At 33.8% G+C, this 14,451-nt stretch overlaps 1 long non-coding RNA gene across 1 annotated transcript in view; it reads right to left on the bottom strand.

Annotated features, from left to right (window-relative positions):
* LOC143686316 (uncharacterized) overlaps nt 1–14,451 on the bottom strand; it is a 94,582-nt gene that overhangs the window by 26,709 nt on the left and 53,422 nt on the right. The window contains exon 2 of the long non-coding RNA XR_013177023.1: nt 1,686–1,748. This is a non-coding gene — a long non-coding RNA (uncharacterized LOC143686316). The remainder of the gene's footprint in view (nt 1–1,685; nt 1,749–14,451) is intronic.

Here is a 14,451-nt window from a genome sequence, read left to right as displayed (position 1 = left end):
GGTAGCAGAGACTAAAGAAGAAGACAATAGAGGAAAGGGTCTAGACAACTAGAGGGTGGGTTCCTGAAGGAATGTGTGGACCTGTTGAGTAATTTGATCCTTATTCTAATAGCAATGGAAAAGAATGTGACAGTTTTAAGCCGAGACTGCAACATAATCAGATTTGCCATTCGAATATACCACTATGACTGCGTTGTGGGAAATGGTTAGCAGATCAGAGTAAATGCAGATACATCAGGGAGGATTTCAATATTCCAAATGAAAAGTGATAGCATTTTAGGCTAGAGAGATGGGGTGGAGAGATGAAATGAACAGATTTGAGTGAATCCTAACAGAAAAAGTCAACAGGGCTTGATGATGCAGGTGGTGATGAGAGAAAGAGTAATGTCAAAAATGAGTCTCAAATATGACTACAGGATATATAATGGTGCCAGTCTCTGAGGAAGCAGAACAATTACATGTGTAGAAGGGAGGCAAGGAGAGAGAATGGGGTTTTCAGGAGGAAACCAAAACAGTCTGGCTTTGAACTGTCATATTTGATGTATCCTTGAAAAAGTTAAAAAATTGTCGACAGCTTGACATTTGAATACATGTGTCTGGCATGCTGAAGAGATGTCTGAGTTGAAATCATGCATAAAACCCTGATATGGATGAGATCAACTATGGGAGGGAGTGTATGAAGAAAAGAGGATCTGGATACAAACTTTGAGTTCCCCTTAACTAGTGGTCTTTGTTTATTCTTCTGTCTCCCCTTAGAGCTGTGAGCATTGTGAGAAGCAAGCACGTGTCTGTTTGGTTTTATTGTAGTCACAATATCTTCTGGTTGAAACACGGCAACCATTTAATATTGAAAGAATGAATAAGTAAACAACCTTGGGCAAATTAGCTAATTACTTGGAGTCTCAGTTTTCTCATTTGTAGAAATCAAACATCAAAACAGATTTTACAAGGGTATTCTGAGGGTGACATAAAATGACAGATGCAAATGATCTTGCAAAGTGATTATCACAGAGTAGAGGTCATTAAATATGTGTCCTCTTCTGTAGCACACTCATTTCAGGTCAAATATCCTATTTTCTGGCATTGTATAACAAATATTGTTGAATATATATAGGATTAGTATTGATTGAAACAAACCAATATATAAACAGAAGGAAATAAACTAAATTCATTTGCCTTGGGGATAAATATGAAATATAAAGTTTATATATATGCATTAAAAACACCATTTTAAATAAATTAAAATGCAATGATAAATTTAGAATGAATTTAGTATGTCTGCTAAACAGATTTTCACAACTCATCTTAAATAGGTTTCTCTTTTAGTTAGGAAACTTTTGTTCATTTAATGCTGCTATAATGACATGACATTTATAGCCTATATATTAAAATTATGTCTTTTACCATTTGGAAGCATATCTAAATTGGCCAATGTTAAAAATGTAAAAAAAAAATGGACAAAAGAAAAGAAGAAAAATTATTTTAGACAATTTCCAGATTTGAAAATCTCTTCCAAGACCATAGTGGTAGGTTATATTTGAAAGACAGAGCAAGAAGATCTATACTCTTAGTGAATCAAAAAACAGGTAGAAGTAGTTTCTAAGAAAACACAAAGAAAAAGTTTTTTAAAAATTGGAGGGGTCTTCTGCTTGAGTGTATTAAAAATTTCAGCATGATTTAAATACCTTAAGTTAGATTTCTACTGAAGGGAAGATGAATTGGCCAAATATCCATGAATTTGTAGGCATCTGAAATAGAAACATGGATATATTTGTGTGATATATATATATTAATCACTTTTTACATTCTCTATGCATTTTAATTATAAAAGCTTTAAAGATAGGTACAGAACCTCACACACTTTTGTAGCCACTCAATTTTTTACTTAATGTTCAATAAATACTTTGATTTTTTATTTTTTGGCATGGGCAGACTCCAGGAGTCGAACCCAGGTCTCCAGCCTGGCAGGCAAGAATTCTGCCACTGAGCCACAATTGCAACAGCCCTATGTACTTGGATTTTAAGATATATTTTTAAATATATTTTTCCATATATCATTTAGGAAAACATGGTGAAAAGTGTTGATATAAACCCTCACTACAAACTCTGTCTTCACAAATAAAGTAATTTTATGAAACACTTTATAGTCTCTGACTGCTTATCACAATACGAATATGTGAAATTGGCCCTGAGTCTACGTATGGATATATATCCAACAATGTAACACAATCCAAGTGTAAATGCAGCTTTCAAAAAATATGTGATAACAAGTGACATCTAAACAAATGGACAAGCCTAATTTTTAGCATTCTTGCTTTTCTTTAAAAACCTATTTTAGACCTTAATGTATACACATAAGATACATATAAAATCCTGGGGTCTTTGGATTTATAGATGTCAATGGAGGCAGTATCACATACTCATTACATATACAAATTGTCTCTCATTATCCTAAATAAATGACAGTAAAAGTATTAATCTTTTTAACCACTTAAGCTTGAGAACATCTTGAGGGTAAACAATATTTAAAACATATTTAATGGAACAAAATATTACATCTGTTAGATTGGTTTCTACATACTTAAGCAGTAGCTTTAACTATTGATAGTTTTAACTATAATGAGCTGTAACTCATTGTTTGTACTTACTCACCTGGTTACCAAAGAAATTCTAGATGCGATTTCTTTCATCGTCAATTTCTACAGATGCCACTCTTTTGAAATATATCCCTAAGATTATCCTATAAATTTTGAACTGGAATGCTAAATAAGTCCATATTTAAAAGTGTCAAAGATGGATGAAAATTTTAAAATGCATATTTTATGCATTCAAATATATGTACACATTTTATATCTCCTGCGGGGGTTTTTCCATTATAATCTGATCAAAGAACATTCAACAGAGCAACACGAATCCCTAGAGAGCTTCCAACGTAGTCTTTGAAATTTAATGTTTTAAGCAATGACAAACAGTAGAACTAGGTAAAAGGAAATTAAAAAGTAGAGCCAAAATAACTCCTTTTAAATGTAAAATGCAAGGAAATGGAAGAGATGCATATATTTAACAGAATATGAGTCTCCCCAACATTATTTGCTTCAAATTTATTTGAATTTAACGATTCACAGATTTTCATTCTACTTAGAAAAGAGTAGTGTACTTCTTTCAAAGACTTGTAAAACTATTTCCATTTCCAAATAGTCTGTTCAATTACCTTTCATTGTAACTTTTTAATCACACAGGTGTCCAGTGCTTTAGGATATATTTAAATAGTAGAGATCAACAAAACTTATTTTCTTAATTTACATTTTATCCAGCTTCTACTGAATATGCTGCCATCAGGTTGAAAGTTCTAGCTACAGTCTTTATCCTGGGATTATATACAAAAAGGAAAACAACAATTTAACAATTTTTATAGAGTGTAGAAATGTATACTTTCTGTTAGAAGTTGAGACTCCCCCACAAAAATATTTTAAAGTGTGTTTTCTCTATCTAAATGAGACTTGGCAGTCAATTAAATTATCCAGGAAATACCTTGAGTGGGATATGATTTAAGAGTGTCAAGAAAGATTAGCAAAATATAGCAAATATTTAAGTCACTATTGCAAATTAATGCCTAAGAATAATATGTTACATATTTAGTGAGTAGAGACAGGAGATAATTTGGCTAATTTGGGAACAATACAAAGAAAATGAAAGAAGTAGGAAAGAAAAATTCTGAAAAAGGAAAAAAGTTCAAATACTGAGTCTCTAAAAAACTCAGAGAAATTTAGAAGCAATATTTATTGAACTAGCTAATATACGATACAATTTTGATTAACTCAAATTTTGCATTGCAATTTTCAGGGCATATTTGTAATGATATTAACATTTTTATTCCAGTCATAAATTTGCCTTTTAAAGCATTTTGCACCTTCTTTTTCAAGCAAACAAAATTATGTAATTCTATAAATATCTACTATTAAAGAGCAATTCTTTTAAATAAGAATAACATTTTTTCTAGTAAAACAAGTACATTTCATTTTAAACATTTAATAGCAAATAAATCCACTCCAAAATGGTGTCTGCTTAGCAATCTCCAATACTATTTCTTTCATTTCTCACTAAAATTCGTAGAAATAGACTGAAAACAGAAGAAAACTCACTATTGAACAGTCTTGTGCTAGAATATTGGAATTTTCCATTTGCGTTAGTATAAAATGGAGATTTCCTCACCTGGCTGAGAAAACTCTATTAAGGCTTTGCCTTTTGGAAAATCCACAAAAGGGATTAGGTTAAAAAAGTTGAAAATATTTCTTTCCTTTCTCTCTAATTGTCTCAAGACCCAGACACGGTCTCTGTATCTTACAGGCTGTGTCTGTAAGAACTGCATCATTCTACCTTTATGCTACAGGTACGAATTGCTGAAAGAACCAGAGTAATGTTTCCAAATGTTCTGGCTGTCACCTTTCAACATCTTGGAAAAAAAACACTGTCCTATAAAAAACTGAGTATATAGAATAGGTGGCCAGAGTAATGCATGGTACAGTGTATCCAGGGATGTGTGTCTCCCCAGGTAAGAGTGCGAAAGCAGAAAACTCGGTGGAAGCACTGTATGCTGGGAATTGTAGTTTAGTTCACACTTCTGAAATTGCAATGATCAAATCAACAAACAGGATAGGAGAAAATAATCAAAAGACTGCAAAGATGTACAAAATAAAGTCTACTCAAATTAGGAAATTGTATAGGTCATGTGAGTATTAAGCTGTCTTTCAACAGTAGACTTGAGAATAACATGTGACCAAAATGCAAATAAATCATAAAGTAGGACTTATCCCATCCATCCATCACTCTCCCTCTCTTTCCCTCTCTCTCTCTCTCTCTCTATCTCTTTCAGCAATGTTTACTATAATCAGATCTTAGCTTGTTTTATGAATAGAGAAGTAAATTTTATAACCACATTAATAAATTATATATCATGTTTTATCTTCTTTATATACCAAATATAGCATATATTTTACACATACATTCAGATTGTGGAAAAATAAATAGCGGAATCTCACAAGGGATTTAAAAGAATAATTTATCTAATTAATGCAGAAATCAGGAGAAAATTTCAGGAAATTATTTGACACATTCAGAGACAAAAGGCAGAAATCAGGGGCAGAATGAACAAGAGATGGCAGGCTGTGAAAAGTGAAGCAACATATTATTTTATAACCACAACAACAAACAACAAAATAGAGATGGTAAATTGAGGTTCGAAGAAAATGAAAAGGAAGTAGCAGAAGTAAATCTGTATTTTGGAGGTAATAAAAAACAAAATGTTGCTACTGAAAATTGAACCAGTAATACAGAAGACATGTTTTAGACATTTTTTTCAGAATGCAAAGAAAAAGGACAAAGGGAAGAAACCCAGGAAAGGTCAAGATAAAGAGACTGGAGGATGAAAGTCAATACCAGACAAATTAAAGTTCATGGAAGTGGGACAGGATGAAATGGAACAAACATGCTAATCAAAGCTAATAAAAGGAAAACTTCCTGAGATAGAGAAAAACTTTGTATATGTAGATTAATTAAGCTTATGATAGGCTACGGTGAAAAATGACATAAATTTCAGTAGCTTTTAGCAAAATTTGTAAATTGTATAGATAATAAAACTGTGCTACAAAATATTGGGCAAAAAATCTAAATAGCCCAAGAGTCTCAGGTGTTTACTCACCAACCCTGAAAGCTAGATGGTTCTTAAGCAACAGGAGATTTTGAGGGAAATATTCTGACCCAAAAAGTTTATACCTTGACAAAGTATTTTTCATGTCTTTTATTTTTTTTAAATTCAGATCCTCATTGTCCCTGAGCCCCCAAATGCAACTTACATACTCTTAATAAAAATATAACATACTTGTGAGATGATTCAAAAAGGTGTCTGTTTTCAAATAAGTATGCAAAAATCAGTAACTTTTAAAAATGCTAGTATTAAAGTGAATATGTAATGGAACAGAAAATCCATTCAGGACAGAACAAAAATATGGCATAGTAATAAACTTAACAAGAAACATGGAATGTAGAAAAAAATTACAGGCATTAGTGAAAGACAATAAAAGGAGAACTGAATAAACAGAGACAAGGTACATCACTAAATAGGTACATTTAATATTGTATATATACAATTTATCTATATTAATTTAAATATTATTTAACATATTTAACATTCTAAATATGCTTATTTACTTAAAGATACACTTTGAAGATTTTATCCTAAAGAAGTACTTACTAATATATGCAATGATACAGGTGCATATATTGTCACTATGGTGGCTTGTATAGTACTTAAAATTTAAAAAATAAACTAAATATCTAATAATAGGGTCCTGGTTAATTGATGATAAATCTATACAATATTAGGATGCCATTAAAATTAATATAACAACAAAGAAATAAATATAAAATGTGTTATGTTTTAATGCCCTGGTAAGTCTTGTATGTATTGGCTGATGGCACATTTTTTTTTTTAAGCTAAAGAAATATCATTTGGAAATTACCAGTGAAGAAACCATTTCTCTTACATAGGCAAACTTTTTTTGATTGAGGAAAATGAATAGAATAAGCTTTTAAGCTTTGAAAATGGGAAGCAAGTTATTCTGTCCTCTATATCACTTATTCTTTCTTTCTGACTCATCAGATCTGATGTTGTGTGCCTCTAGTATGTTTTTTATTTGGTCAACAGCCATTAATCTGTGTGATATCTGCTATTTTTCTATTTATTTTTTCAAATTCCTAAAAAGAGTTCTGCAAGCTCAAAAAAAAAAAAAAAAAGACAAGAGAGGGAGGTGTGGACGAGGGCACAGAATTGAAGGGTACCACCAAGGGTAATTTAAAGAACACAAAGAGAAAGAAGAAAAAGAATATTTAGATCTGATAAATAAATGAAAAAGATAAGATGGTGGATTCAAGAAATGCCTTTTCACTAGTAATTTTGAATGTTAACAGACTAAATTTACCAATTGAAAGATACAGATTGGCAGAATGGATTAAGAAACATAATCCAGTTCTACGTGGCTTACAAGAGACTCATTTTAGATGCAAGGATACAAATAGATTGAAAGTGAAAGCATGGAAAAAGATCTTCCATGCAAGTTGTAACCAAAAGAAAGCAGGAGTAGCTATACTAATATCAGACAAAATAGACTTTAAATGTAAAGGCATCATAAGAGACAAAGAAGGACACCATATACTAATTAAAGGGTCAATTCACCAAGAAGATATAACAATCATAAATGTTTATGCTCCCAATCAAGGATATCCAAAGTACATGAAACAAACATGGGCAAAATTGAAGGGAGCTACAGATGTTTCAGCAATAATAGTATGAGATTTCAATACACCACTTCCCTCTCTAGATAGAACAACCAGACAGAAGATCAACAAGGAAATAGAGAAGCTAAATAATTTTATAAATAAATTAGACTAACAGACAAGTATAGGTCATTGCAAAGCACAAAAATATGCATTCTTCTCTAGTGCTCATGAACATTCTCTTAGATAGATCATATGCTGGGGCACAAAACAGGTCTTAATAAACTTAAAAACATAGAAATTATTCAGAGCACTTTCTCTGATCATAATGGGATGAAGCTGGATCTCAATAACCACCAGAGAATGAGAACATTCACAAATATATGGAGGCTAAGTAAAACACTCTTAAACAATCAGTGGGTCAAAGAAGAAATTACTAGACAAATCAGTAGCTATCTGGAGATGAATGGCAATGAGAATACAACTTATCAGAACTTATGGAATGTGGCAAAGGCTGTGCTGAGAGGGAAATGCATTGTCCTAAGTGTCTGTATTAAAAAAGAAGAAAAAGCAATAATCAAGGGACTAACAGCACACCTGGAGGAACTTGAGAAAGAACAGCAAACTAATCCCAAAGCAAATAGAAGAGGAGAAATAACAAAGATGAAAGCAGAGATAAATGAATGGGAACACAAAAGAAAAATAGAAAGAATCAATACAACCAAAAGTTGGTTCTTTCAGGAAATCAATAAAATTGATGGGCCACTAGCAAGACTAACAAAGAAAAAAAAGAGAGGGAATGCAAATAATCAAAATCAGAAATGAGAAAGGATGTGTTACTGCAGACTGTGAAGAAATAAAAGAAATCATAAGAGAATACTATGAACAACCATATGCCAACAAATTAGGCAACTTAGTTGAAATGGACAAATTCATGGAAACACACAAGCTACACTGACTCAGGAAGAAATAGAAGATCTCAACAAACCAATCACAAATAAAGAGATTCAATAAGTCATCAAAAATCTTCCTACAAAGAAAAGCCCAGGGCTAGATGGCTTCACAGGGGAATTTTATCAAACATTCCAAAAAGAACTAACACCAATCCTGCTCAAACTTTTCCAAAAATTTGAGGAACAAGGAACTCTACCTAACTCATTTTATGAAACTGTCATTTTAATACCAAAACTGGGTAAAGATGCTATAAGAAAGGAAAACTACAGGCCAATCTCCCTAATGAACAAAGATGCAAAAAATCCAATTCAACAACACATTAAAAGAATTATACACCATGACCAAGTGGGGTTTATACCAGGGATGCAAGGATGGTTCAGCATAAGAAAATCAATCAATGTAATACAGCACATTAACAAATTGAAAGGAAAAAATCACATGATTTTCTCGATTGTTGGTGAAAAAGCATTCAACAAAATTCAGCATCCTTTTCTGATAAAAACACTCCAAAAGATAGGAATCAAAGGTAACTACTTCAATTTGATGAAAGAACTATATGAAAAACCAGTAGCCAGCACCATACTCAATGGAGAGAGACTGAAAGCTTTCTCCCTAAGATCAGGAATGAGACAAGGAAGCCCACTGTCACCACTATTATTCAACATTGTGCTAGAAGTTTTAGTTAGAGCAATCAGGCAGGACAAAGAAACAAAGCTCTCATTATTTGCAGATGATATAATACCATACTTGGAAGATCCTGAGAAATTTACAGCAATATTAGTTGAGCTAAAAAAATTCAGCAAGGTAACAGGATATAAAATTAATGTGCAAAAATCAGTAATGTTTCTATTCACAAGCCATGACATTGCTGAGGAGTCATTTAAAGAATAAATTCCATTCAAAATAGCAACTAAAAGAATCAAGTATTTAGAAATGAACTTAACTAGGGATGTAAAGGACTTGTACACAGGAAACTACATAACATTGCTAAAAAAAATCAAAGGAGATCTAAATAGGTCGAAAGACATTCCCTGCTCATGAATAGGGAGGCTAAATATACTTAAGATGCCAATTCTCCACAAATTGATCTACCGTTTCAACACAGTACTAAGCAAAATTCCAACAACCTACTTTGAAGATTTAGAAAAGCTAATTACCAAATTCATCTGGAAGGGAAAGAGACCACGAATAGCTTAAAACATCCTAAAAAAGAAGAATGAGGTGGGAGAATTAACACTCCTAGACTTTAAAACCTATTATAAATGCATGGTAGTCAAAATAGCATGATACTGGCACAGAGATAGAAGTATTGACTAATGGAATCAAATTGAGAGCACAGAAATAGACCACCAAATATATGGTCAACCAATTTGTGACAAAGCCCCCAAATCCTTTGAATTGGGACAAAACAGTCTTCAATAATTGGGCATGGAAAAATTGGATATCAATAGCCCAAAGAATGAAAGAGGACCCCTGTGTTACACCTTAACCAAAAATTAACTCAGAATGGATCAAACAACTAAATATAAGAACTTGCACCATAAAGCATCTAGAAGAAACTGTAGGAAACATCTTCAAGACCTAGAAATAGGAGGTAGTTTCCTGACCTTTACACCCAAAGCACAAGCAACAAAAGAAAAAAAGATAAATAGGTAAAGGGAACTCCTCCAAATCAAATTCTTCTACACCTCAAAAGACTTTGTCAAAAAGGTGAAAGGGCAGCCAAATCAATGGGAGAAAATATTTGGAAATCACATATCGGACAAGGGTTTGTTTTCCTGTATATGCAAAGATATGCAACTCAACAAAAAAGAACAAACAACCCAATTGTAAAATGGGCTAAAGATATGAATAGGCATTTTTCTGAAGAGCAAATACAGGTGGCTCAAAAGCACATGAAAAGATGCTCATTTTCATTGGCTATAAGGGAAATGCAGATCAAGACTACAATGAGATACCACCTCACACTTATAAGAATGGCTGCTATTAAACAAAGGGAAAACTATATATGTTGAAGAGGATGTATATGGGACATCCATACTGGGACAAATATATGGAACAAAACTATACATGTTGGAGAGGATGTATACTGGGACACTTATGTACTGCTGGTGGTAATGTATAATCATGCAGCTACTATGGAAGACTGTTTGGTGTTTCCTTAGCAAACTAAATATCGAGTTGCTCTATGACCCAGCAGTAGCACTACTTAGTATATACCCAGAAGACCTGAAAGCAATGACACAAAAAGACACTTGCACACTGAAGTTCATAGCAGCATTATTCACAATCACCAAAAGATGGAAACAAACCAAATGCCCATCAACAGATGAGTGGATCAACAAAATGTAGGATATACATACAATGGAATATTATCCAACAGTAAGACAAAATGATGTCCTGAAGCACATGACAAGATAGATGAGCCTTGAGGACATAATGCTGAGTGAAATAAGCCAGACACAAAAGAATAGATATTGTACGATTCCACTTTTATGACCATAGAAAAGTTAAAATCAGAAGCTTATAATATGGAATATAGGGGACTTAGAGATACATAGAAGTTAGTGATGGGTGACTGTTTACGTAATGAGGATTAACTCCAATGTAAGGGAATAGAGAAAAGTGAAGGTGGTTCTCTAGTGGGTCTAGAAGTAATATTACCATATTGAAGATGAACGAGATTGAAAGAGGTGGTATAGGTCTATGTGTTCCACTGATTAACACTAGATACATGAATTAGTTCTTGCAAAATTACTCCAAAGATATGATTCATGTAAAAAGAGTGTTTAAATCCAGGGTACAGGGGGAAAGTTCTATTGCATGCTATGGGCTATGTTCAAAAAGAAACCATCATCACTACCACAGCAACAGCAGAAGTAAATAATGGGGGGGGGGGGGACAAGAGTTAAGAGAAGGTTTAGATTTCCTATTTGCCGAGCGTGTGTTTATTGATTGTCTTTCTCTTGGGAAAAATGAAATTATTTAAAATTGAGAATACTAACGGACAATGGACTTTGGGCCCTATACATGATGCTCAATGAATGCTGGTGGCTGAAGGATGCAATGATGGAGAAGTAGATTGGCGAATGATGGTGTGTACTTATGAATGAAGGTTGTGCTGCTACAAAAAAGGAACAAAATCTTGAGGCATGCAATGATGTGAATGAACATGTGGGACATTTAGTGAGGCAAAATAAGCCAGAAACAAAAGAACAGGAATGGTATGGTCACCTTTCAAAAATGCTTAGAAGAAAACAGGGGCCTAGATTATAAGCTTTTAGAAGCAGATACTTTAAGTCCAGAGTGGTGATTATTATTTCTGGATTTTGAGAGGCTGTTTTATATATATATAACAGATATTTAGAGATAAGAATGAAGCTGAACAGGTTGGGATTAAAGTAATTCAGAACATATGGATAAGGAAGACAGTGTCTATATTTTAGAACCACACATACTCTTTGAGACCAAAGGAAGAAAGCTTTATTTGGTCTAGAACTGAAATTTTCTGTAGTGTATAATCTAATTCAACTTATCTGTATAGCTCATTTGAAGAATTGAAACACAGGGAGCCCAGAATAAGAAAGAGGTTCTTTAATCCTGTATAGATTTTTATAATGCCTGGATACATCCTAGAGTATATAAAGCAGATAATCAAAAAATATTGGCAAAGTCCCCTGAGGGAAGGGAGAAAGAATATGGAACTATTTAACCTTACCATCAGGGAATCCCCTGATACTGTGTCAAACTTTGGGGACACCCAAATCAATAGGCTGTGCCCTCAATCATGAGGCTTACTCTTGTGAAGCTTATGTAGATAGCAGAGAAGCTCAGACTACCTATAGGCATGTCTGAGAGTTACTTCTGGAGGGCTTCTTTTGTTGCTCAGATGTGGCCTCATTCTCTCTAAGCCCAACTCTGCAACTGAAACAATTTTCCTCTACCCTATGTGAGACATGGCATCCAGGGATGAAAATCTCCCTGGCAATGTGGGAGATGACTCCGCGGGATGAATCCAGACCTGACACCACGGGATCAACAATTTCACCCTGACAAAAAGGGTGAAAAAGGGTGTAACTAATAAAGTAACAGTGGCAGAGAGAGTTCAAATAGAGTCGAGAGACTACTCTGAAGGTTGTTCTTACGCAAGTTGCAGTTAGACCTTACTACCTCTCATAACTTGCCTACCCCCAACCAGGACCATTCCAGCCAATCCTAAAGAACACATAGGGCAATATATAAGATTCCATAAGGGTTCCATGCACTACAACAACTTTCCAGAAACCTATAACATCCAGATGGATCCTTGGTCCAGATAAGTCCCAAAACCTAGTCCAGCCTCTCCAGAATATCAGACAGTTCCATCTCCCTACCCCATATTAGTGTCAGACACTTACAATATGAAAAATTTAGTATTACCATAGCCCAGATACCCCTAAAGAGAGGGATGGAAAGATCAAAGGTGATAGTGGAATTATATAGAGAAGACAGGATTTAACAAATTAATCTGAATGTTGAGTCATTAAATTTCTACCTCTTTCAGTCTCTAGTATTTTAGAGCAGCTAGAAATAACACCTAAAATTGTGGAGTTGTAACCCATGTCAAACTCTGAAATATGCTCTACAACTAATTGTGGCTCTGTGCTTTGAAATGTATAGCTTTTTTGAATATATGTCATTTTTCACAAAAAAAAGAAGTAAAAAATGTCAACAGTGATGACAAAAAATATTTAAGCCCTCTAGAACCCTATATTCTGGAGCAGCTAGAAGGAAAAATATGAGAGGATCATATGGTAGCCGATGACAAAGTCTGGGATGTGTTCTGCAACTATTCATTGAAGAGTGCTTTGAAAACTGTTGCTTTTTTAATTTTTTGGTTTGTATATATGTTATAGTATACAATAAAAAAAGTTAAAAAATGAAAAAAAAAATTGGCATAGCTCAAAAAGGCCCATTAAGCATTGTCTCATTTTTGTGATAGGCAGTAAAATGTGCAGCAACTTGTAGAGTCTATTCCAACAAGCCTCAAAAATCTGAACACTGCTTAGATTTTCCCCTGGTTCAGTATCTCACTGCCTAGCAAGCTTATAATTTTCTAAGGAAAATATTGTTTCTTGCTTCTCAAGTCTAATTAGCACATTTTCATAGACAGAATGGGCCAGCATACTACCATGGAATAACAAGAGAACCAAGGTTTCTGTTATGACTGAAAGCAGAGGTGACATAAATGTAAATTAGAACAGTGATGATGTACTGCTTTTCAGGCCAGGTGAAGGTGATCAATTTCTGATTGTCCTCATTGATAAGAAAAAGAAAATGGTTTCCAAGTCAATTTTGGCATACATGTGCCAGAGGCTATGTTGTTTGTTCAGAAAAGGAGCATAGATCCCAACTGAAGTGACAACTGCAAATGAAATCTCTACCTTCTAAAATTTTATGATAATCCAGAGAAATCCCAAAACTCATCTGGTTTTTGTTCTGACCAAAAGGTAAGTTAAATGGATATGTGGTAAGTATCAACAAGTTTGGCATCTTTGGTCTGTGATGGTAGTACTAATCTCTGTAATTCCCTCAGAAAATTAAGTTTGGTTTAATGTTACATAATGCCTGTAGGTGTGGGGAGGAGAGGTGGGGAGGGAATGAAATGAGGTTAGGGTATGGAGAATGACATTTCAAAGGGTTTCCACTTCAGTCCTTCCCAGCATAGCAACCCTTAATCTGATAATCAAAGACCAATTGTGGAGAAAAGTTGCCAGTTATGTCTATTGCAATTGTACATTCAGGAACCAGGAAAATAATCACAGGTTCTGCAGACCCACCAAACCATAGAGAGGAAATTCAGTCAAGGCTCTACAAGCCCACAAGGGGTCCAGTGGGTCATGTCATTCTTTTAAGTCTTCAGATATTTTTGTTGATTCAAAACCATGATTTAAAACTACATACTCAACAGGTGGAAAGAGTAACTGACCTTTTTGCATACTATACCAGATAATTAATACTTTTATGGATTTCTTTTGGTTAATTTCTATATCTTAAGTGATTTATAGTAAATATTACTTTTAGGATATAAAAATAAATTATTTTTAAAGTGAGTACATGAGTCTGTTTTAGTTTCCTATGCTGTTCAAGAAAATACCATGAATGGGTAGATTTAAACAATAGGGATTTAGTAGCTTATGGTTTTAAGGCTAAAAGAAAGTCTTAATCAAAGTGCCATCAAGGCAA

The sequence above is a fragment of the Tamandua tetradactyla genome, chromosome 6 (genome assembly GCF_023851605.1).
Source record: "Tamandua tetradactyla isolate mTamTet1 chromosome 6, mTamTet1.pri, whole genome shotgun sequence".
NCBI classification, from domain to species: Eukaryota; Metazoa; Chordata; class Mammalia; order Pilosa; family Myrmecophagidae; genus Tamandua; species Tamandua tetradactyla.
The sequence above is the reverse complement of the archived record's forward strand: the minus strand, read 5'-3'. Positions and strand labels throughout refer to the sequence as shown.